The 23,469-nt window shown below is 43.9% G+C and overlaps 5 non-coding genes across 5 annotated transcripts; 4 read left to right on the top strand and 1 right to left on the bottom strand.

The window, feature by feature from the left end:
• The first annotated feature begins 8,590 nt into the window (after positions 1 to 8,590).
• On the top strand, positions 8,591 to 8,698 carry TRNAL-CAA (transfer RNA leucine (anticodon CAA)). The gene is made up of 2 exons: positions 8,591 to 8,628; positions 8,653 to 8,698. It is a non-coding gene; the product is annotated as a tRNA-Leu (tRNA).
• Positions 8,699 to 11,680: 2,982 nt separating this feature from the next.
• Positions 11,681 to 11,787, top strand: TRNAL-CAA (transfer RNA leucine (anticodon CAA)). Its single transcript has 2 exons — positions 11,681 to 11,718; positions 11,742 to 11,787. It is a non-coding gene; the product is annotated as a tRNA-Leu (tRNA).
• A 6,017-nt stretch (positions 11,788 to 17,804) lies between these two features.
• On the bottom strand, positions 17,805 to 17,910 carry LOC129039670 (U6 spliceosomal RNA). Its single transcript, XR_008503393.1, has one exon. It is a non-coding gene; the product is annotated as a U6 spliceosomal RNA (small nuclear RNA).
• A 3,487-nt stretch (positions 17,911 to 21,397) lies between these two features.
• On the top strand, positions 21,398 to 21,469 carry TRNAM-CAU (transfer RNA methionine (anticodon CAU)). The gene has a single exon. It is a non-coding gene; the product is annotated as a tRNA-Met (tRNA).
• A 934-nt stretch (positions 21,470 to 22,403) lies between these two features.
• Positions 22,404 to 22,476, top strand: TRNAK-UUU (transfer RNA lysine (anticodon UUU)). Its single transcript has one exon. It is a non-coding gene; the product is annotated as a tRNA-Lys (tRNA).
• Positions 22,477 to 23,469: the final 993 nt, after the last annotated feature.

Below are 23,469 nucleotides of genomic sequence, written 5' to 3'. Positions count from 1 at the left end.
GCTGGGATTACAGGCGTGAGCCACCGCGCCTGGCCTAGGCTCCATCGTTGAAGTGCCTCCCCACACCGCGGTCAGGAGAGTAAGGATCAGAAGTGGGCTTGGGTAAATCTGGTTATATTCATCAGGTCGATTGAGGAAAGATTATTGGAGGGCTTCTTTATAGAATCAAGGGAACCAAGAAGATGTGAGGAAATCTTCAGGGATCAGAACAGTGGGGGTCTTCACTATTCCTAGGCATTAAGGGAAAAGGGAAGGGGCAGAATTGCCAGAATTTAGCAAGAGTTCCAGCAACGGGAGAGGAACCACCCACTGGGAGCTGTGCCCATGGGAGGAACACAGGCTGTCAGGGCGCAAGTAGGAGAAATACTGTACATGCACCTGCCTCTCTTTCTTTGTGCCCTCTTATCTCCTGCTGCTGTCTTCCATTGGCTGAATCCAAACGGGAGCCAGGGGCCAAGTGATTTATTTCCAGGGAGAAGAAAGGCAGATAATGGATCTGGAAGTGCAAATGCAGAATGAGCTGCATTATCTGATTGTTCTTATAATTATAGTGATACCTTCCAGGAGTTTGTTGGGTGATGAATTTCTGTACTTTTTTTTTTTTTTTTTTTTTGAGACAGAATCTTGCTCTGTTGCCCAGACTGGAATGCAGTAGGGCGATCTCTGCTCACTGCAACCTTTGCCTCCCGGATTCAAGCGGTTCCTTTGCCTCAGCCTCCAGTGTAGCTGGGATTACAGGTGCCGCCACCATGCCCAGCTAATTTTTGTATTTTTAGTAAAGACAGGATTTCGTCATGTTGGCCAGGCTGTCTCGAGCTCCTGACGTCAGGTGATCTGCCCGCCTCAGCTTCCCAAAGTGCTGGGATTACAGGCGTAAACCACCGCACTCGACCAATACTTCATAAACTTTGATTGATAGGATAAGTTGAAGGCTGAGTAGCTGATAAAAAATAGTATTTACCTCAAGATATTTTTTATTTTCTCATATTGGGAGCACTACCACTGCAAGGAAGAGTATGAATAGGTTTGCCATAAACTGCTATGACGGAGGAAGTCTAGGTTCTTCCCAATAGATGCATCTCAGTGAGACTAGTATATAGAAGGCTCACCTTCTGTCAAAAAAGGGTGAAGAGGCATCTGGCCTGGGGAAGAATGCGATGCAGCTTCTGGCTTTAAGCAATAGCTTGGTTCATTCTAAATAGCCTGATAAGGCTGGAGTGATATTTTCTGGCTTTGTTATCCCAGTTTGTTTTTCTTGGAGACTTCATGAACTATACATAAATAATGTTTCATAAATATTTTTCTAATTATACCAATAGAATGAATTCTCTTTTAAAAATACATATGCTGGGCTGGGCACAGTGGCTCACGCTTGTAATCCCAGCACTTTGGGAGGCCAAGGAGGGTGGATCACGAGGTCAAGAGATGGGGACCATCCTGGCCAACATGGTGAAACCCTGTCTCTACTAAAAATACAGAAATTAGCTGGGCGTGGTGGCATGCACCTGTAGTCCTAGCCACTCGGGAGGCTGAGGGAGGAGAATTACTTGAACCCGGGAGGCGGAGGCTGCAGTGAGCCAAGATCTCGCCACCGTACTTCAGCCTGGCAACTGAGTGAGACTCCATCCTAAAAAAAAAAAAAAAATGCTGACTTCCATACAAGTGTTGGAATATCCCTCTAATACTAGTGGTGTGCAAAATTGTGCAGGGAACACCAGTTACTGGTCTACAAAAAGATAAGCTTGCACCAAAGTATAATTAAATGCACTGCTGCCTTCACTAAGAAACTATTCCTACAATAATCAGTCAGTCAATGGAACTAAAGATGCTTAGTGATATAGTTGATTTGCCTTCTGGCATAAGCTCCATATCTTAAAACAGACCAGACTAGTAACTAACATTTATAAATTAGCACTGGGTTGCAGACCACACTTTGAGTGGCTGTGCTTTACACAGTTTTATGCCTCATAGTTATTTACCCCAAAACAGAATGTATCCACTGACAATATCTACATGCATTAGTACAACCTTGGATCAGTAGATAGCTAACTGGTTCTGTTGGACTAAGAGTTTACATACAAAGCAAAGAGAAGATTCTGATTTTGTAAACTTTTGGTGGCCAGTGCGTGATAAACAAGGCTCAACTAAAATTCATAGCATTTCTCCTTACAGCTAATGCCTGATGAGGCTATTGTAATACTAACTGTGTTGACCTTTGAAATACCTAATAGGTAAAATTTTGCGGAACAAATACTTTTGCCTCCTCCTTTGTAGGATGAAAAGGGGGCAGCAGGAGCCGAGGAGACATAGATACATTTCTAGCCAGGCATAAATAACTGAAACTAGGGTGAGGCGTGGTGGCTCACACCTGTAATCGCAGCACTTTGGGAGATCCAGGCGGGAGGATCACTTGAGGCAAGGAGTTCAAGACCAGCCTGGCCACCATGGTGAAACCCCATCTCTACTAAAAATACAAAAAATTAGCCAGGCGTAGTGGCGGGCACCTGTAAGGAGAATCGCTTGAACCTGGGAGGCGGAGGTTGCAGTGAGCCAAGATCGTGCCATTGCACTCCAGCCTGAGCAATAAAAGTGAAACTCCATCTCAAAAAAATACAAAAATACAAAAATTAGCCAAGCATGGTGGCACATGCCTGTACTCCCAGCTACTCGAGAGGTTGAGGCTGGAGAATTGCTTGAACCCGGGAGGCAGAGGTTGCAGTGAGTGGAGATTGTGCTACTGTACTCCAGCCTGGGCGACAGAGTGAGACCCTGTCTCTAAATAAATAAATAAATAAATTAAATAACTGAAACTGGGTTCAAAGAGCTTAGAAAGTAAAGTGGTTAGGGAAGTTCATTGGCAAGAACGTCAGGGATTCTATAAATGAGGCATTTTATCTCAGTTCCAAGAAAAGTCAGAACAGAAGAGCAATTGGGCCATGAAGCTCACTTGTATGGGAAAGAGACTGTCTTTATAACCTGCTTAGGTAAATAAAAAGAAATAAGTCCTTTACCGTCCAAAGAGGAGGCTGATGGAGCCTCCAGCACATGATTATGGTGGAGGAAAGTATGCCTAGCTCTCTGCTTTCTACAGATCTCTAAACCCCAGATTTATATCCCACCCCACTCCAGGCCATGCTTGCATATAAGGGGCAACTTGTACAGATTAGAGAAAAATTGTTAGCCCAAGCAGTCTGGAGTTGGTTCCAACTCCTCACACTTATATCACATAAACAACAAACATATGGAAAGACATGGAAGTTCTAATCATTCTCCAGAAGAACAACAAAGAACTCAAAGTTATCAGTGCATACAGAATGAAAGGTATAGAACAAAAGAACAGAGCAATAAAGTCATGCCCTTGGCTTCATCTTTAGACCATGTTTTGCTGACAATGCCTTGGGTCTGATGTTTTCCTAGAAGACTTTTTTTTTTTCCAGCTAAGGTGCCGTGGCAGAAGCCTTTTCTTTTCTTCTCTCTTTCTCTCAGCAGAATCAAAGCCTTTTCTTAATTATAGCATTATCTGTCATCTTGAGAGGCTGGTAATGAGAAGCAGTTTTAGTTTTGAATATCCAACAAGTCCTGAAGTATTCTTTCTTTAGTTTATCTCCCTGCTCTCTTATTTTACTATAGGCAGCTAGAAAAAGCCAGGTGGCATCTTCAATATATTGCCTGGAAATAACCTTAGCTAAAGAAGCAAAATCATTAGGTATATTTTCTACTTTCCACATTTTCTTTTTCTTTTTTTTTTGAGATGGAGTCTCTCTCTGTCGCCTAGGCTGGAGTGCAGTGGCTCGATCTCGGCTCACTGCAAGCTTCGCCTCCCGGGTTCACGCCATTCTCTTGCCTCAGCCTCCCGAGTAGCGGGGAATACAGGCGCCCGCCACCAAGGCCGGCTAATATTTTTTTGTATTTTTAGTAGAGACGGGGTTTCACCGTGTTAGCCAGGATGGTCTCGATCTCCTGACCTCGTGATATGCCCACTTCGGCCTCCCAAAGTGCTGGGATTACAGGCGTGAGCCACCGTTCCTGGCCTCTTTCTTTCTTTCTTTCTTTCTTTCTTTCTTTCTTTCTTTCTTTCTTTCTTTCTTTCTTTCTCTTTTCTTTCTTTCTTTCAATTCATTAGGTATATTTTCTACTTTCCACATTTTCTTTCTTTTCTTTTCTTTTTTTGAGACAGAGTTTCACTCTTGTTGCCCAGGCTGGAGTGCAATGGTGTGATCTTGGCTCACTGCAACCTCCCCCCTCACCCCCACTGGGTTCAAGCGATTCTCCTGCCTCAGCCTCCCAAGTAGCTGGGATTACAGGCATGTGCCACCACACCCAACTAATTTTGTACTTTTAGTAGAGACGGGGTTTCACCATGTTAACCAGGCTGGTCTCAAACTCCTGACCTTAGGTGATCCACCCACCTAGGCCTCCAAAAGTGCTGGGATTACAGGTGTGAGCCACCACGTCCGGCCTACTTTCCACATTTTCACAACAGTGTTGCTAAACTTTCTGTCTCTAGATAACAAAAGTCCAGTTTCTTCCAGCTTCTAGTAACATTTTCCACACTCTCCATTAAGCATCACTGACTTTGGGACTGAGTGACAGGCAGCAATTGTCTTCAGGTGTTTTTACTCACATTCTCCTCAAGGTCTTTTCAGTTTCCACTTGCTGCCAAGTCCCAAAGTCACATGGTTCAGAATTTATTAATTGTGGCAATATCCCATTTTTAAGTAAGGAAATCTGCATTTGCTTGTACCCATTCAGGATTTGTTGCCTCTCAGCTCCAAATTCACCCTTTTTGCCTGCTTCGTGGAAATGAATCTTGAGTCCTTAGTTTTCTTTTGCCAATTGGCATTTGAAGCTTTGTCAGTAGAGGGCAGTGGAGAGACATTGCGGAAGAAAGTGAGTTTTGCTTCTTGGTTCCCATGTATTACTTGGCCTGCTGCTTCCCCAGTGCCTAGCTCCTACATGCATGCCTTTCCCCTGCATCAGTCTACTGCAGCACCCAGCAACCACTAATTTTCCCTGGCATCTTCTTTGAGTGTTTTGTAGTAGAGTGCCCTTGGTGAGACACCTCTCCACGAAGAGCTTTTCAAGAAACCCTTGAAGATTAATTTCCAACAAATTCCAGAGGACAGATTTCAAGCAAATTCTGCTGGCATAGCACCATGACCTTTTCTCTGCTATTCCATGAGTCACAGCCATGCCCTCCCCAACAAGGTCTGGATCTTAGCCAGGGGTGGGGTGAGAGGTAGAGGGCACTTCTTTTAGAGCTTTGTTTCAGCCCCAGGTGAGGTCACTTCTATGTTCAAATAACTGTGTAATTTCTCTCTCCTGATTGCACCAAGACTGACACATACCTAACTATTGTTACATAACAAATCATACTAAAATGCAATGGCTTAACTTAAACAACAATTATCATTTATTCTCTCTCACAGATGTGTTGGTCAGGAATTTGAGCAGAAAACAGTGGGGACAGCTTGTCTCTGCTCCATGATTTCTTAGGACTCAACTGGAAGACTATAAGGCTGGTTGCTGAAGGCTGGGCATGGTGGCTCACACCTGTAATCCTAGCACTTTGGGAGGCCAAGGTGGAAGGATCCTTTAAGCCCAGAATTTCAAGACCAGCCTGGCCAACATGGCAAAACCCCATCTCTTCAAAAATTTTTTAAAAATTAGCTGGGCATGGTGGTGCATGCCTGTAGTTCCAGCTACTCGGGAGACTAAGGTGGGAGAACTGCTTGAGCCCAGGAGGGCGAGGCTGCACTGAGCCATGTGCATACCATTGCACTCCAGCCTCGGTGACAGAGCAAGACCCTGTCCCAAAAAATGGAGGGAAGCTGGTGGCTAGAAATAATCTGAAGAATCATTCACTCACATGCCTGGCAGTTGCTGCTGGCTGTGGACCGGAGGCCTTAATTTTTCTCCATGTGTTCTGCTCCTATGGCCTAGTTTAGGCCTTCTCAGAGCACCATGACTGAGTTCTGAGGGCAAATGCCTTGAGAAAAAGCTGGTGGAAGCCTCTATCACATTTTATGACCTAACATTGGAAGTCTTGGTGTATCACTTCCATCATAGTTACAGGCCTATCCAGATTCAAGGGAAGGGAATGTACACCCCCACCCCTCAAGGAAATGTGTGAAAATTGTGTTAAAATAAGACAACGTGTGATGAGATATGTTGATGTGGCCATCTTTGGAAAATACCATCTGTCTCAAGTATTTTTTTATGGTCGAACCCCAACCACTCAGAAGCCCCTATCACTTCAGATTCAATTTCCTCCTAACTTGTAAAGAAAGATTAGAGAAAATAAAATAAATATTAAGGAGGTTTTTAGAAAATATACTGCCCAGAAGTTCATGAAACATTGACTATACTGTGCCTCACAAGAAGCAATGTGTAAAAGACAATTGGATTAAGACATATTTCAGTTGCAATTTCACATTCACATTACATTTTTATATTATTCATTGTCAGGTATCCCAATTTTTTTTTTTTTTTTTTTTTTTTTTTTGACACAAAGTCTCACTCTTGTGCCCCAGTCTGGAGTGCAATGGTACGATCTTGGCTCACTGCAACCTCCACCTCCTGGGTTCAAGCGATTCTCCTGTCTCAGCCTCCCGAGTAGCTGGGATTACAGGTGCGTACCACCATGCCCAGCTAATTTTTTGTATTTTTTAAGTAGAGATGGGATTTCACCATGTTGGCCAGGGTGGTCTCGAACTCCTGACCTCAGGTGACCCACTCACCTCCGCCTCCCAAAGTGCTGGGATTACAGGCGTGAGCCACACCCGGCCTATCTCAAATATTTTTAATCTACATTTAGAGGTTTTCATTTCTACAGGAAATGTATACATAGACTTCAACAGGAATAGGGAGCTACTAGAGCAAATATTCAACATATGCATATATTAAAATATATACTGCCAATTTTGCATATGATTGAATTGCACTTAGTATATACGAAAAGTATAGTTGCATTGAAAAGATTAAAATCTACAAACGGTAATCCAATTTTAAAAAGAGATGTTTCCAGTTTAATTTTAGAGTCATAGATGAGGAAATTACAAATTTAAAAATGATAACTCTCCAGGCCAGGCACGGTGGCTCACGCCTGTAATCCAGCACTTTGGGAGGCCGAGATGGGCGGATCTCTTGAGGCCAGGAGTTTGAGACCAGTCCGGCCAACATGGTGAAGCCCCATCTCTACTAAAAATACAAAAATTAGCATGGCATGGTGGCAGGCGCCTGTAATCCCAGCTACTCGGGAGACTGAGGCAAGATAATTGCTTGAACCTGGGAGGTGGAAGTTGCAGTGAGCCGAGGTTGCGCCGCTGCACTCCAGCCTGGGCAATAGAGCGAGATTCTTCAAATTTGTGTACCATCCGTTTAGGCCCTTACAGTTTAATTATAGAAACTCAGTGGCACTCCTCGCTACTAGAATTTTAAATTGTTTCTCTCTTTCACAGTTCAATCCTAGAAAAATCATTGCAACAAGGTTCTTTCTTTTTCTTTCTTTCTTTTTTTTTTTTTTTTTGATGATTTCGTTTTCACAGTCTTAGAAAAGTATTTTTCAGTCATAAAAAGTACACTTATCTTTAGAAATAACTGTTGCCGGCTGGGCGTGGCGATTTATCCCTGTAATCCCAGCACTTTGGGAGGCCGAGGCGGGCGGATCACCTGAGGTCAGGAGTTCGAGACCAGCCTGGCCAACATGTTTAAACCCCGTCTCTACTTAAAATACAAAAAATTAGCTGGGCGTGGTGGTACGCACCTGTAATCCCAGTTACTCGGGAGGCTGAGGCAGAAGAATCGCTTGAACCCAGGAGGCGGAGGTTGCAGTGAGCCGAGATTGCGCCATTGCACTCCAGACTGGGGGAAAAGAGTGAGACTTCGTCTCAAAAAAGAAATAGCTGTTGCCTCCCACGGTGGGTAATATTTGCAGAAAAGCATCTGAGAGCTCTAGAGAGAGGAGAGACAGGATTATCACTATACAACACAGGCGACCCTACAGGGCAGAAGACAGTGACGTTTACTGAACTGTGTAACGAAATGCTGACTTCCGGTGGTGAAATCACAGTTCGGATAGGCTGAGGAGAAGGGGAAATGCCTAGAAATCCATGTACAGAACAGCCCCACTCTGTTGCTATGGCCTCCTCTTGTCCAGAAAAGTTCCCACTGGCCCTGGGGCAGCATCAAGTTGGAGCTGCTGCATCAGGACTTAAGTCACAAAGAGCAAAGTGACCCCACAGGGTCAGGGTCATAAGCAGAGGTCTATGCGAGGCAGGAGGCCTGGGTCAGAGGGAGAAGGCAGGGCCGAGAGCAGGGAGTTACTGGAGGAAGGGGAGAGGTGACGTGGAAACGTCTCCTTCATATCTTGTTCCCCAACTCCCATCTTGGTTTCCAGTACTGTAAGAATTATTCAGTTCCGCACTAATAGTTGTATTCTTCTACCTTTCCATTCTGTAATCAGTGAATTCGGAGCTCCTGTTTAGTCGGGCAAATTCCAGAGATAACTTTTGCAGCTGGGATTCAGCCAGAAGGCGAGTCGTAAGCCATGATTACTCATCATGTATACTTTCAGAGACTTTGTCACAGTGTCAGGATGGCCGAGTGGTCTAAGGCGCCAGACTCAAGCTGCATGCTTCCTGTGTTCGGGTCTTCTGGTCTCCGTATGGAGGCGTGGGTTCGAATCCCACTTCTGACACACTGTGGTATTTTGTTTTTCCCTACCACATTTGTGCCGAAAGTTTCGCCAAGGAATGCCACAATAGTTCAGCCGTTTCTACCTCCAAGATTTCCCGCCCCAACCGATATTTGCCAAACAGGGTCTCGCAAAGAGAGAGGCATCTCTCTTACATCAAACCAATCGACAAATGAAAACCCCAGATTTACAGAATCCTGGAATATTTTCAGTGCCATTTGGACGCAGTCCCGCAGCACTGTTGGAGATCCCTTTCTCCTGCAAGAAAGTAAGCAGCAGATTTCCATCTATTGGTCTGCGAATCAGCTAACATAAAAATTAAACAAACAAAAAAAGAAAAGAAAAGAAAAAAGGCAAGAGAAAAAGGTCTCCGTTCTCAGAGAGCCCTGTAGGAATGTTCCTGATTCCTGTATATTGTCTGTCTCTCTGAAAGGGGAATCGGACATTGATCTGACCAGCAACTGTCATAAACTCACACCGCTGTAGCAACGACGGTAACACCTGTTCTTTTCCTTAGCCATTCAACTGATCAGTCATGTGAGGGAAATGACTAAAATCTTCATTGCTTTTCTGCACACGTAAAATAATCTGTTACAAACTTCTACCAAAAGATTTCCTAGGTTACCTCTAAAACCTAAGAGGAAAGAACCCTTAAGATTATAACACTGCTGAAAACACGTTTGGGTCATCAATAACAAAAGAAATAATCATCCTGTTAAAAAGAAACTAAGTTTAAAGCTCCTTCTGAGATTGCTTCTCAGAATTACCTGATTTGGATATCCTTTCTGTCTCTTGTTTTTGAAGATAAAAATTGCATTATATGAAGTACTACATAGATTGAAATCTTGGGCTTAAAATTAGGGTCTTAGGTTTTTTTGCAATATTAACATTACCTGGGTTTTCCTCCTGTATAACTTTTAAATTATTACCCAGCAGTTCCACTTCTAGGAATCCACCTCAGTGAAATTCCAGCTCAGCTCCATGATTGGTCTTGCCAAGTACAGTCCTTCTAGGATTTTGAGGTAGCAGATTGTTAGAGGCAACCTAGATGTCCATCAGGTATACTGCCTATGGTTTTCATACTATGCAGCAGCCACAAGTGACCAAGCAGATGTACATGTAGCAGGATGAGTAGATTTTTCAAACAGTGTTGAGTAAAAGAAAAGAAGTTAGGATTTATTTTTATTTTTATTTTTTGAGATGGAGTCTCGCTCCGTGGCCCAGGCTGGAGTCCAGTGGCACAATCTCGGCTCACTGCAACCTCTGCCTCACGGGTTCACGCCACTCTCCTGCCTCAGCCTCCGAAGTAGCTGGGACTACAGGCATTCACCATCACTCCCGGCTAATTTTTTGTATTTTTAGTAGAGACAGGTTTCACCGTGTTAGCCAGGATGGTCTCTATCTCCTGACCTCGTGATCCGCCCGCCTTGGCCTCCGAAAGTGCTGGGATTGCAGGTGTGAGCCACCACGCCCGGCCAGAAGTTATGATTTAAATCACGCAAATCAACAACATATTTTTCAAGGATAGTTTATTATAATTTTGGCCGGGCGCGATGGCTCACGACTGTAATCCCAGCACTTTGGGAGGCCGAGGTGGGAGAATCACTTGAGGTCCGGAGTTCGAGACCAGCCTGGCCAATATAGCGAAACCCCATCTCTACCAAAAATACAAAAATTAGCTGGGCGTGGTGGCACGCGCCTGTAATCCCAACTATTTGGAGGCTGAGGCAGGAGAATCGCTTGAACCTGGGAGGCAGAGGTTGCAGTGAGCCAAGATGGCGCCACTGCACTCCAGCATAGGAGACAGAGTAAAACTCCATCTCAAACAACAATAATAATAATAATAGGCCGGGCGCGGTGGCTCATGCCTGTAGTCCCGCCACTTTGGGAGGCCTAGACGCGCGGATCACTTGAGGTCAGGAGTTCGAGACCAGCCTGGCCAACATGGTGAAACTCTGTCTCTTCTAAAAATACAAAAAAAAAAAAAAAAAAAAAAATCAGCCAGGCATGGTAGCGCGCGCCTGTAGTCCCAGCTACTCGGGAGGCTGAGGCACAAGAATCGCTTGAACCCAGGAGGTGGAGGCTGCAATGAGCCAATATCGCGCCACTGCACTCCAACCTGGGTGACAGAGTGAGACTCTGTCTCAATAATAATAATAATTTTAAATATTTTAGAGAGGGTGCCTGTATGTTGGGAGAGAGGAAACAGCTGTATGGGGGGCATGACAAAGAAAAACAACAAAACAGTAAAGGAAAAAGAGTGAGAGAGAAAGAGAAAGATTTCATTGGCCAATAACAAAAATGAGCCATGGACAGTTTGATTAATTTACCTCTCCAAACCTGACGCCTCTTCTTCCTCTCTTACACGCCTCCATGATTAATTCCACTTTTTCACTCTTCTCACCTCTGCACATTCACAAGCACCTACCACCCTTTCTTGCTCTAGGAACCTCTTAAAATGATAAAATTATTAATTTATTTTTCTCCATTCTCCACCTTCATCTTTTCCAACCATTCTTTTGAATTGGGACAGTTCATTTTTCTGTTACTGATTTTATTTCTGCTTCAAAGTATTCACAGTATATTTTGGGCTAGGTGGGGAAACCGGAAAAGTAACAATAAAAATAATGTATGACTTTTGTTTCCCTCTACAAAGCACCTGCTTAGGACGCTGAATACTGAGTTTTGAGGGTCCCTCTAGCCAGGAAACTGTTACGGAGCTAGATAGTAACTTAGGAAGCACTGTTCTGAGTATTTGCCACTTTCCCTATTGTTTCATTTCTGACTTAACCTGAAAGATAGCAACATAAGGTATTTTGATGATGCTGTTTTTAGCATCATTTAGAATAGCACCGGGCAAAATAATAAATACCGTTATGAAAACCAGGAGCGTACGCCACCCATCCGAGGTCTTTTCCTCCTTTATCGGAGCCCGCGTCTGCTGACTACGAGTTACATAAGGAAACTTAAGCGGTAATAACGCGTGTCAGGATGGCCGAGTGGTCTAAGGCGCCAGACTCAAGTTACTACTTCCCAGATTTGGGGCTTCTGGTCTCCGCATGGAGGCGTGGGTTCGAATCCCACTTCTGACACTAATATTTTGCCCCTTTAATCCTAGGATTGGGGGACTGGGCGCGGTGGTTTACGCCTGTAATCTCGGCACTTTGGGAGGCAGAGACGGGTGGATCACCTGAGGTCAGGAGTTCGAGACGAGCCTGGCCAACATGGCGAAACCCCGTTTCTAATAAAAATACAAGAATTAGCCGGGAGTAGTGGTGGGTCCTCGTAATCCCAGTTACTTGAGAGGCTGAGGCAGGAGAATCGCTTAAACCCGGGAGGCGGAGGTTGCAGTGAGCTGAGAGCGTACCGTTGCACTCCAGCCTAGGCGACCAAGCAAGGCTCCCTCTCAAAAAGCCACGAGGAAAAAAAAAAAGGCATAAAACCACTAGGATTAGGGGACTAAGCAGGGAGGATTGTTTGAGCCCAGGAGTTCCACCCCGTCTGTATAAAAAATGAGCGGTGCGTGGTGGCGCGCGCCTGTAGTCCCAGCTACCTGGGTAGGAGAATGGCTTAATCACTTGAGCCCAGGAGCGCGAAGCTGCAGTGAGCTGTATGATCGCGCAACTGCACTTCAGCCAGGACGACAGCGCGAGATTATGTCTAAAACAAACAAAAACAGGAGAAAAGGGCTTGAGATGTAGATTTTACCAGAACCATTTTGCATCTACCACCTTTCAGGAGCTTTCCCCAATGCTTCTGACCACATTTTAACTTAACAACCCGTGAGTGGGACTTACATATTCCCTGTACAATTATTTTCAGCATCTTAATGGTTTCTGCAAGGGTATGCGATAGGCTGGAGTATTATTGCACAATCATCTGGTTTCCTTTCTCAAGGTCAAACCACCACCACCGCTTCCCCCCACGCCCTCCCGCCTTTCTTCTTTCCATGTTTCCCCATTCTTCCTCTCCCTCGCTTATCTAGACCCCCTTTGATTCTTTCTTTGGTGATGGGAGAAGGGATGTGAAGTAAAGAGACAAGATGTAGGTTATTATGGGATGCATGTAAGAGAAATATAAGACCATGATGGATGAACAGAGAGATCTTCGTCTTGATTTAAAACTCTACCGAGTAATAAACAAATATATATATATATATATATATATATATATTTTAACAAATCCCTCTTGCTTTGTTAAGGTGGCAGACATACATCCAATATTTACTTTCCATTCTGTTCCATAGTAATGTTTTCAATTAGCAGCTTTCAGAAACTTCATTTCCTACAGAAACGAAACAACGAACATACACGCAGAAGACGATCCAAACATACTCGAATGTACTGGCAAACAGCTATTGCAAGATCCTATTTTGTGTACCCAACGATCAGGGGTGAATTGTTTTTTGTTGTTGTTGTTTTTGTTTTTGGTCTTCAAATGGAGAACTTCAAATGTTACCGGGAAGTGCGAAGTCCTCCGTTCTTGTTTTTTGGTTAAAAGAATATAAGCAAGAGACAAGCTACAACGAAGTTACCACCTTAAGGCAGTTTATTGCAAAAACGAAAGTACACTGAAAGCTGAGTCAGAGCAGGCTGCTTGAAGATGAGACAGTGCCAGCTGGCACTGGGGATACCCCCTTTTTGGGATTCTTTTTTAATTTTATTATTTATTTATTTATTTGGAGTGCAGTGGCGCGATCTCGGCTCACTGTAACCTCCGCCTGCCAGGCTCAAGCAATTCTCCTGCCTCAGCCTCCCGAATAGCTGGGACTACTGGAAAGCGCCATCATACCCTGCTAATTTTTGTATTTTTAATAGAGGCGGATTTTCACCATGTTGGCCAGGCTAGTCTCTAACTCCTGGCCTCGTGATCCGCCCGCCTCTGCCTCCCAAAGTGCTGGGATTACAGGCGTGAGCCCCCGCACCCGGCCGGGAGTCTTATATGTTTATTCAAAAAGTGGCAGGCAGGAGGAGGTGTAACTAGTAAGCATGTTTTGGGTGATCCTCTGGGTGCACATGCGCTGTGGCTATACATGCTAGTACATACATTGCATGTCTCATTAACATCCTAAATCTCCACCCAGGGGTGTGTTTTTTACTATTATAATGAGCAAAAGGTTACTTTTGGAGCAAGCAAAACTGGAGCAAACTATACTCCGCTTGCCTCCCTGGGGTGGAAAGTCCCTTAAGGGGTTAGTTCCTGCTTGAGCCAGATAAGTTCAACTGCGAGAAGGGTCCAAGGGCTCTTGAAGTCTCAGATGCGGCTGATGTGTCGCAACTGTCATGGCCCCTTTCCTGGGTGTGCCAGAGATGGAGGCCAGCCTGGAGCCCACCTCCCTGTTCATATTTAACTATTGTTTATTATTATTATTTTGAGACAGTGTCGCTCTGTCGTTCAAGCTGTAGGGTAGTGGTGCGATCTCGGCTCACTGCAGCCTCCTCCTCCAGGGTTCAAGTGATTCTCTTGTCTCAGCCTCTCGAGTAGCTGAGATTACAGTCTGCCACCACCACGCCCAGCTAAAACCCGACGGGTTTCACCATGTTGAGCAGCCTGGTCTCGAGTGATCCGCTGGCCTCGGGATCCAAAGTGCTGGGATTACAGGCGTGAGCCGCCGCGCCCGGCCAAACAGCATTGTTTTAAAGGCAATGTGCAACAGTAGCAAACATAAGCCTCTTGAATCAGGTATATGTGTTTAAATTCAAGCTCCATCACTTCCGAAAGTAAAATGTATGGTATTTTGTATTATTTAGATCATTTGTGAAACTTTTCTTCATCTGCAAATGTAGGGAAAATTCTTCAAAATTATTTGGGTGTTGGCCGGGGACGGTGGCTCACACCTGTAATCCCAGCACTTTGCGGGGCTGAGGCGGGCGAATCACCTGAGGTCAGGAGTTCGAGACCGGCCTAGTTAAAATGGTGAAACTCTGTCTCTACAAAATTACAAAAATTAGCCAAGCATGGTGGCGTGCGCCTGTAATCCTAGCTAGTCTACTCGGGAGGCTGAGGCAGGAGAATCACAGGAACCCGGGAGGCAGAGGCTACAGTGAGCCGAGATCGGGCCATTGCACTCCAGCCTGGGGTACAGGGCAAGACTACGTCTCAAAAAAATTTTTTAAAAAGTTAAAAAATCCTTTGGGGATTAAAAAGAATTTGAGCAGTTGCTCAAGTGACCATTCAGCTTCATATTTCTATTTACTGCCTCTGGCATTTTTACCGATTTGCAACAACTCAAATTCTCTGCTCCATCGCCATTTCTGGACCAAGGTGTCCTACCTTCCAAACACTTAGAAAATGTGCTCGGAGTCCCTTTTTCTCTGACAATTAAAATCTTTCAAACTTATACCTCACACCCCATCATGTGCTTGTCATCCAGCACTTGACATCCCCGTCAGGACTTCTTTCTTCCTCTTTTGAACCCCCAAACTGTACTGGTGTTGTCAGTCACATGAAAAGCTGAAAACCTGACTTTCATACAAATATAACATGAATGTAGTGTTTAAGATTTCATACATCTCACTAATTACTAAGTAAATTGAGAAAACCCCTTCAAAGACGAATTTGAAGAACAAACAACACACAATAGAAAGGCTGAAAATTGTATCTCAACTGAGTACAATCTTAGGGTTAATGCAGACATGAATCACTTGCGTTATTATCACTTTTCTATAACTTAACTTCTACCATCACAGAGCTTAGCCTAGTGAATAGAAAGTCAAAGATGCATAGCTCTAAAAAAATCAGATACTTGCTAGAGAGTCTGCCAGACAATGCCAAGCATGTCACTGAAAGGAAGGACCCAGTAATTTCTGTTGTCGATTTTTAAGTCTGACAATTCTTTCTGATGCATATGGCACCTTATAAAAGTTGCTTTGAAGTAAACATGGGAGATTGTTAAAGGAGATAGAGTCTTGTTGTTGTTTGTTTGTTTGTTTTGAGGTTATTTAGTTCTGACCTTGGTCTTCAGTTTGCCCATTTATACAACTAGGTGTGTATATATTTAATTTTAATATTGAGGTCAGGTGGAACATTTAAAATCTTTTATGCTTTCCTTGGTTTACATTCTTTCTAATGGACTCTTTTTATATTTCCAACATGAATAAAAATGAATGTATTATTTTACTTTTGTTCTGACTCTTTCTTCTATATCTCCCTACTTGATTATTTTTATTTAAAATGTCAGATGTATTACGTAGTGTAAAGGGACTCCAAAATCAGCAAAGTCCAATAAGTTATTTCTTAGGCTCGATATAATGTGCCAGTCAGTTGAGATGGTCAAAATCTAGCAGACCAGAGATATTCTCAAGGTTATTAAAGACTCCAGAATTTGATTCAAGTAACTAACTCCATATTAATCTTTTTGGGGAAATTTTTGAAGCTTTCACTTGTAAAGATATCTTTTAGGATGGAGAGCAATAGCAATATATTTTCTGCGAACTCTATCAATGCACTTGAAAGAAGTCATTTTAAGAGCTCCTGAAGAGACCCTTTATACCGTAAAAAAGGTAGTTTGTGATGGCAGCTGTCTGTGCAAAAGTCACATAATTGTCTTGTAAGCTAGGGGTCAATGGAATAAAAACTCTGATGCCCACTGGCACCCAAATCCTATGAAATCAGTTTGTCTGGGGGGGTGGGGGGTAGAAGCCTACAAAAATTAGTACAGCTAGCCCTCCATGTCTGTGGGTTTTACATCTGTTAATTAAACCAATTGTGGATCAAAAAAATATTTTTTTTTAAAAAAAAGGATGGTTGCATCTATACTGAACATTACAGATTCTTATATTCTTGTCATTATTCCCTTATCAATACAGTATAACAATTATTTACATAGCATGGACATTGTATTTTAGGTATTATAAGTAATCTAGAGATAATTTAATGTATACAGGAGGATGTGCATAGGTCGTAAGTGTAGGGAAAAGAAAGAGAGATCAGACTGTTACTGTGTCTAAGTAGAAAAGGAAGACATAAGAAGATCCATTTTGACCTGTACCCTGAACAATTGCTTTGCCCTGAGATGCTGTTAATCTGTAACTTTGCCCCGACCTTGAGCTCACAAAAACATGTGTTGTATGGAATCAAGGTTTAAGGGATCTAGGGCTGTGCAGGACATGCCTTGTTAACAAAATGTTTACAAGCAGTATGCTTGGTAAAAGTCATCACCATTCTCTAGTCTCGATAAACCAGGGGCACAATGCACTGCAGAAAGCCACAGGGACCTCTGCCCTGGAAAGCCGCGTATTGTCCAAGGTTTCTTCCCATGTGCAAGTTTGAAATATGGCCTCGTGGGATGAGAAAGGCCTGCCTGTCCCCCAGCCCGACACCCATAAAGGGTCTGTGCTGAGGTGGATTAGTAAAAGAGGAAAGCCTTTTGCAGTTGAGATAGAGGAAGGCCACTGTCTCCTGCCTGCCCCTGGGAACTGAATGTCTGGGTATAAAACCCGATTGTACCTTTGTTCATTTCTGAGATGGGAGAAAAATAGCCCTATGGTGGGAGGCGAGACATGTTTGCAGCAATGCTGCCTTGTTATTCTTTACTCCACTGAGATGTTTGGGTGGAGAGAAACATAAGTCTGGCCTTCGTGCACATCCAGGCATAGTAACCTCCCCTTGAACTTAATTATGACATAGATTCTTTTGCTCACATATTTTCTTGCTGACCTTCTCCTAATTATCACCCTGCCCTCCTACCTCATTCCTTTTGCTGAGATAATGAAAATAATAAGCAATAAAAACTGAGGGAACTCAGAGACCGGTGCCAGTGCAGGTCCTCCGTATGCTGAGTGCCGGTCTCCTGGGCCCACTGTTGTTTCTCTATACTTTGTCTCTGTGTCTTATTTCTTTTCTCAGTCTCTCATCCCGCCTGGTGAGATATACCCACAGGTGTGGAGGGGCAGGCCACCCTTTCAATAAGCAAATACTACCCCATTTTACATAAGGAACTTGAGCATGCATGGATTTTGGTATCCGTAGGAGATCCTAAACCAATCTCCCACAGACACCAAGGTACGACTCTATTTTTAAAGATCCTGAAGTGTGATTCTAATGTGCAAAGTTTGAGAACCACTGTTCTAGGCTATTTCCGTATCATTGGTTACTCTATTTTTAAAAAAAAAATGTGGAATGCTTCACAAATTTGCATGTCATCCTGCACAGGGGCCATGCTAATCTTCTCTGTATAGTTCCAATTTGTGTATATGTGCTGCCAAAGTGAACACAACTCTAACTGCTGCTTGTATACATATAGTTTTTCATTATATACAGACAGTCAAAGCCAATTTTTATAGTGTAAAGAAAATCCCTTATCATATACTATAAATCATATTTAATACTACCCTCTAACAATGATTAAAGTAACTGTGTTTCTCCTTCACATCAAGAATGCCAAAATGGGACAGGTGCGGTGGCTCACACCTGTAATCCTAGCACTTTGGGAGGCCTAGACGGGCGGATCACCCGAGGTCAGGAGTTTGAGACCAGCCTGTCCAACATGGTGAAACCCCGTCTCTACCAAAAATATAAAAAAAATTAGCCGGGCGTGGTGGCTGGTGCCTGTGATCCCAGGTACTCAGGAAGCTGAGGCAGGAGAATCGCATGAACCTGGGAGGCGAAGGTTGCAGTGAGCCAAGATCAAGCCATTGTACTCCAGCCTGGGTGACAGAGCCAGACTCTGTCTCAAAATAAAAATAAAAAGAAAAGAAAAAAAAAAGGAATACCAAAATGTACAGCGAAGATAGTGTTTTAAATCTCTCCCAGGCGTGGTGGCTCACGCCTGTAATCCCAGCATTTTGAGAAGCCGAGGCGGGCAGATCACCTGAGATCAGGAGTTCGAGACAAGCCTGGCCAATATGATGAAACCCCATCTCTATCAAAACTACAAAAATTAGCTAGGCTTGATGGTGGGCGCCTGTAATGCCAGCTACTCAGGAGGCTGAGGCAGGAGAATCGCTTGAACCCGGGAGGAGGAGGTTGAAGGGAGCTGAGATTGCACCACTGCACTCCAGCCTGGGCAACAAGAGCAAAACTCCGTCTCAAAAACAAACAAACAAACAAAAACAAAAAAAAACTTATAAAAATATGAATATTTTCATTGGCATCTTTCTTAGCTCAAATTTATTGAATTATGTGTTATTTATATATAAAAAGCAAAACACATGGTGTTGGTGTCAAGGAAAACATTATTCATGGCAATTGTTAAAGACAGTAAGGAAAACTTCATTAGAGAGGGATTTTGCAGAAGGTGAGAGAGACCGGGTTCAACTTTGCATACAACAAGGAAAAGTGGGAATTTATAGCCAAGGATCAGGGTGGGGAGATGAGGTCAGTGGATGGAAAATTACTGAAAGGAAACATCACAGGTAAGGGGGTTTCTGGCTAACCTGGCCTGATAGGATTCTTGAAGGCAGGCCAGGGTGATTACATCACTGGAGCGTGGTGGAGGATGAGGAACCTGACCAGATATGAAGGATGATCAGATAATAGAGGATGAGGGATTCTGGCTAAACTGATTTAGCACGATTATTGTTGAAAGTGGGCCATGCAGAGCTACAAACATTTAAGTCCAAAAGTCAGGGTTTTTGTTGAGAAGAGCCTTCAGAGGAACCTGAGTAGAATTTGGTCATGAAGAGAATCTTTGTCACTGTTCAAAAAATGTCTGACAAACAATTAAATTATTAGAGATTAGTTGATATATTATCTAAATGTGTTAGTAATTTACATGGTTTGGCATCTTTTCTGACCTGAATTTTATAATCTTTAGATAATGTAAAAATAGAAACTTATAGCAGCGTTAAGCATTGGGGTTTCAAAATGAAGCCTCCAAATTCTTCCCTTGAGGACTCCAAGCTCCATCTTTAAGAATCCAGGGTCTGATTTTTCTTTCTTTTTTCTTTCTTTTTTTTTTTTTTTGAGACGGAGTCTCGCTCTGTCGCCCAGGCTGGAGTGCAGTGGCGTGACTTGGCTCACTGCAAACTCCGCCTCCTGGTTTCAAGCAATTCTCCTGCCTCAGCCTCTCTAGTAGCTGAGATTACAGCCATGTGCCACCACGCCTGGCTAACTTTTTTGTATTTTTAGTACAGACGGGGATTCACCATATTGGTCAGGCTGGTCTGGAACTCCTGACCTTGCGATCCATCCGCCTCGGCCTCCCAAAGTGCTGGGATTACAGACGTGAGCCACCGCGCCCGGCCCCCAGGGTCTGATTTTTCAAGCGTGAGAACAAGATAGTAAAGAAGCCTGAGGGGAGCCCAGCAAAGAGAACCAAACATCACTGAAATTTGGGGAGCAGAACCAGCTATATAATTTGCAGGGCCCAGTGAAAAATTAAAATGAGGGAGCCCTTGTTCAAAAAGCAGGAAGACAATGCTGTTATCATTATGAATATATACCGATATGGGTGTGAGCTGCAGGCTCACTCCCACCAAGACGCCCTTCCAACTCACCTGGGCGCTGCCAGGCTGCCAGCCAGCGTCAGGAATGACAGCCATTATGCCACACCCCAGAAATCCCGGGATTAGGCTGCAGGAACTTAACCCCTCTTCTGTAGACCCCCTAGGGGGCTTTACTGCTGAAGGCAGGTGGGGAAGAGGGGTCGGGAAAGAGAGTGGGGAAGGATGTCAGTTAGCAGGGCAAATTCGTTGCTGAAAACCCATTCAGGGGAGGCAGAGCTCTTGGGAGCCAACTCTTGGGCAGAACTCTTGGGAGCCAACTGACCCCCGTGCCTAAGCATGCTACATTGTCATGTTGGCTATAGCTTACAAAACACAAGTTTAAGGATAAAACTATTGAAAACTTCAAGAAAGTCATTACAAAACACTAAACCCCAAGAGTAGGGCTGAGTGTGTTTGTGTAGGGGTGCTCGGGGGATGGTGGTAAATTGTGCGACTGCATAGATCTCAGGCCCATGAAGCTCACCCCATTGGGGAGCTTAAATTATACTCAGAATCTTTAAAACGGCTTTGCGCAATTCCTTGGCTGGAAGAACCAAGACTGACAAAAACGGGTCCACAGACGCACCTAGAAAGCGATCTGAGCCTCAGTTTTCCGACCCAGTGTCCAAAGGCCAAGTGGTCAACACACACACGCTCTCCTTGTAGTTAGGAATACCCATTACGATCTTTGTGAAAGAAGTTTCATTGTGGTGGGGGACACAGAAAACTGAATCTTCTTTGAGTAGGCATGTCGTCTCCACGTCTCCCTCAATTCCGCGAGCAACGATTTTCAGAAGTACATGCATTTCCTTCTCTTCCGTTCGCTGCATCTTCAGTTTCTCCTTAGTCCCTCCCACCTGGCCGAGGACAGGGCCACACGACCACACAGTGCCCTTGTCTTATCACGGACAAGGAGGAATCAAGGTGTTCCAAATGCAGACAGTGAGTGCACTATGGAAGGCGCGGAAGATAAACAAACAAACAAACAAACCCTGAGTTCTAAATCCAACCCTAGAAGTCGGTGTATGAGAGCCTAACGGTTTGAAAATCAAGTTCCTGAGAAAGGATTTCAATCGGTTTTCTTAAGTTGCAAAGGAGCAAACAACAGGTTGTAGGTGACTATGTTGAGAAGGAAACGTGAGACAGCTCGAGGATGAAAGACAGAGACTAGAGAAGATAGATGGATAAGGAAGAAAAAAAATATTGACGCAGCTGGACAGCGGTGTTAGGAGATGTTTAAATTACTTGGAAATAAGGCACAACAACTTACGGGGACAGCAGAGTGGCGCAGCGGAAGCGTGCTGGGCCCATAACCCAGAGGTCGATGGATCGAAACCATCCTCTGCTAGCTGCGTTTTTTCTTCCTCCAAAACACTGGATCTTGACTTGTTAGAGGTGCTTTAACACCTGTCATGAATGACAGAAGACCTATTGTGACCGAGCGAGCAAACTCTGTTTTAACTGCCTGGTCCTTTCTGAAACCTAGTGGTTCACTTTCAAAGAACGGAAGCATAAGCGGAGAAATGAGTGAATCTACAAATGGGAGGTCTGAAAAATAAGGCGGTAGAGGAGCAGAGATCGGTGTGAAGAAGGGAAAGACTGAGGAAGAGGTGAAGAAAAAGAGAACGAAAGAGGAAGACTAGGTTGGGCGACCGGGAAAAAGATATTACAAAATTTTGGAGAAGTGGGTTTTGAAGACGGTAATTCCCCAGACATAAGCGGGTGTCACATGTTTGTTGCTCTGGCATTACGATTCCAGGAAACTTCATCTCTGAAAGAGCTAGGAAAACACCGCAGGAAACAAGGGGAATTGAACTACTTCCCTTGTGCCATACTTAATCTTTCTTTACCCAAATGTTTGATACTTCTGAAGTTTCTTCCCACTTATTGAAGTCATTGCTGAAACGCGTACCTTCTGCCTCCAACCTTCTGGTAAGCTGATGAAGAAGCCTGGGCGTCCGCTCTAAAGCCGCCTTTACCAGCCAGCTACGATCTCTAAGGGCTCCTGTTTGCAATAATGAGCCGCGGGATTATTCACTACCGAAGGGGTCCCACTCTGTTCTGAGCCCGATTTTCTTCATTTCCCCTGTAATAAATACTACACAATAATTTTATATTTAACGCATAAACAGTTTAAGGATTAAATGAATGCTCAATATAATAAAGTTCGGCTGCAGTGCTGAGGCACGGGTATATGACCAGAACGCTTGGAAGAGCCTAATAATTACTGAAACGATAAGCCTTATTACCACTTCTTAGTGAATTGGAGGCCAGAATGCAGAGCCTGGATAGCTCAGTCGGTAGAGCATCAGACTTTTAATCTGAGGGTCCAGGGTTCAAGTCCCTGTTCAGGCGAGTCGTGCAGCTTTTACTTCAGTTAGGTCTAAATCCCATCCCATTCGGGAACATCTTGTGAGGAGAGGGAAATATCACAAAGGCCGAAACAGACAAATGCAGCGCTTTCTTTATTAAATTATCCTTTCCCAATATTATTTGAAACGTATCCCCAAGATTTCAAGAGAAGTGGAAAAGGACATGATATAAAAATAATAAACTGGTGATGGAATGACTGTGAAATGGACCATTTTAAAACTCCCTTGAAATGGCTCATTAATCCAGGCATGGGGGGAGCAGTTTGGGCAGTCTTGATTAAAATCCAAAATCTTTAAGAGCAGTGACCTTTGCATAGTCTGTCTCTGTGGTTCTTTGGAGTTTAGACCGGCTCTTCTTTCACAGAAAATTTGACCTCTTTGCAACAGTTCCCAGTTGAAAAACTCATTTCCAAACACTTTTTGAAATAGTATTTTTTGTGTTTACATTATTTATGTCATTATCCTGGGATTTGGATTATGGTTAATGACCCTGATCATGGGCTTCTAGTGCATGGCTTCTGCGGGCAGCGTGCTAAACAACGCCACTATGAAACAAAGGTACCAAGAGTTCAACGTTGTTGATAGTTTTTCTGTCATGTCCCTTTTGTCTTGACCCTGACTACATTCAGTCCAAACACTGCATTTGGGTCCATTTTGTAAGGTCTCGCCCTTTCTTTTTTCAGTTATGTGATTCATTTGAAGTAATCAGGTCCATTTTGACTTTCCCCTGACCCTGTTTATTTTTTTACTTTATTTTATTTTTTTGAGACGGAGTTTCACTCTTGTCGCCCAGGCTAGAGTGCAATGGCATGATCTTGGCTCCCTGCAACATCCACCTCCCGGGTTCAAGTGTTTCTCCTGTCTCAGGCTCCCAAGTAGCTGGGATTACAGGAGCGCCACCATGCCAGGCTAATTTTCGTATTTTTAATAGAGACGGGGTTTCACCATGTTGGCCAGGCTAGTTTTGAACTCCTGA

Source organism: Pongo pygmaeus, chromosome 5 (assembly GCF_028885625.2).
Source record: "Pongo pygmaeus isolate AG05252 chromosome 5, NHGRI_mPonPyg2-v2.0_pri, whole genome shotgun sequence".
In the NCBI taxonomy this organism is placed as follows: domain Eukaryota; kingdom Metazoa; phylum Chordata; class Mammalia; order Primates; family Hominidae; genus Pongo; species Pongo pygmaeus.
This window is presented reverse-complemented; position numbering and strand designations above follow the sequence as displayed.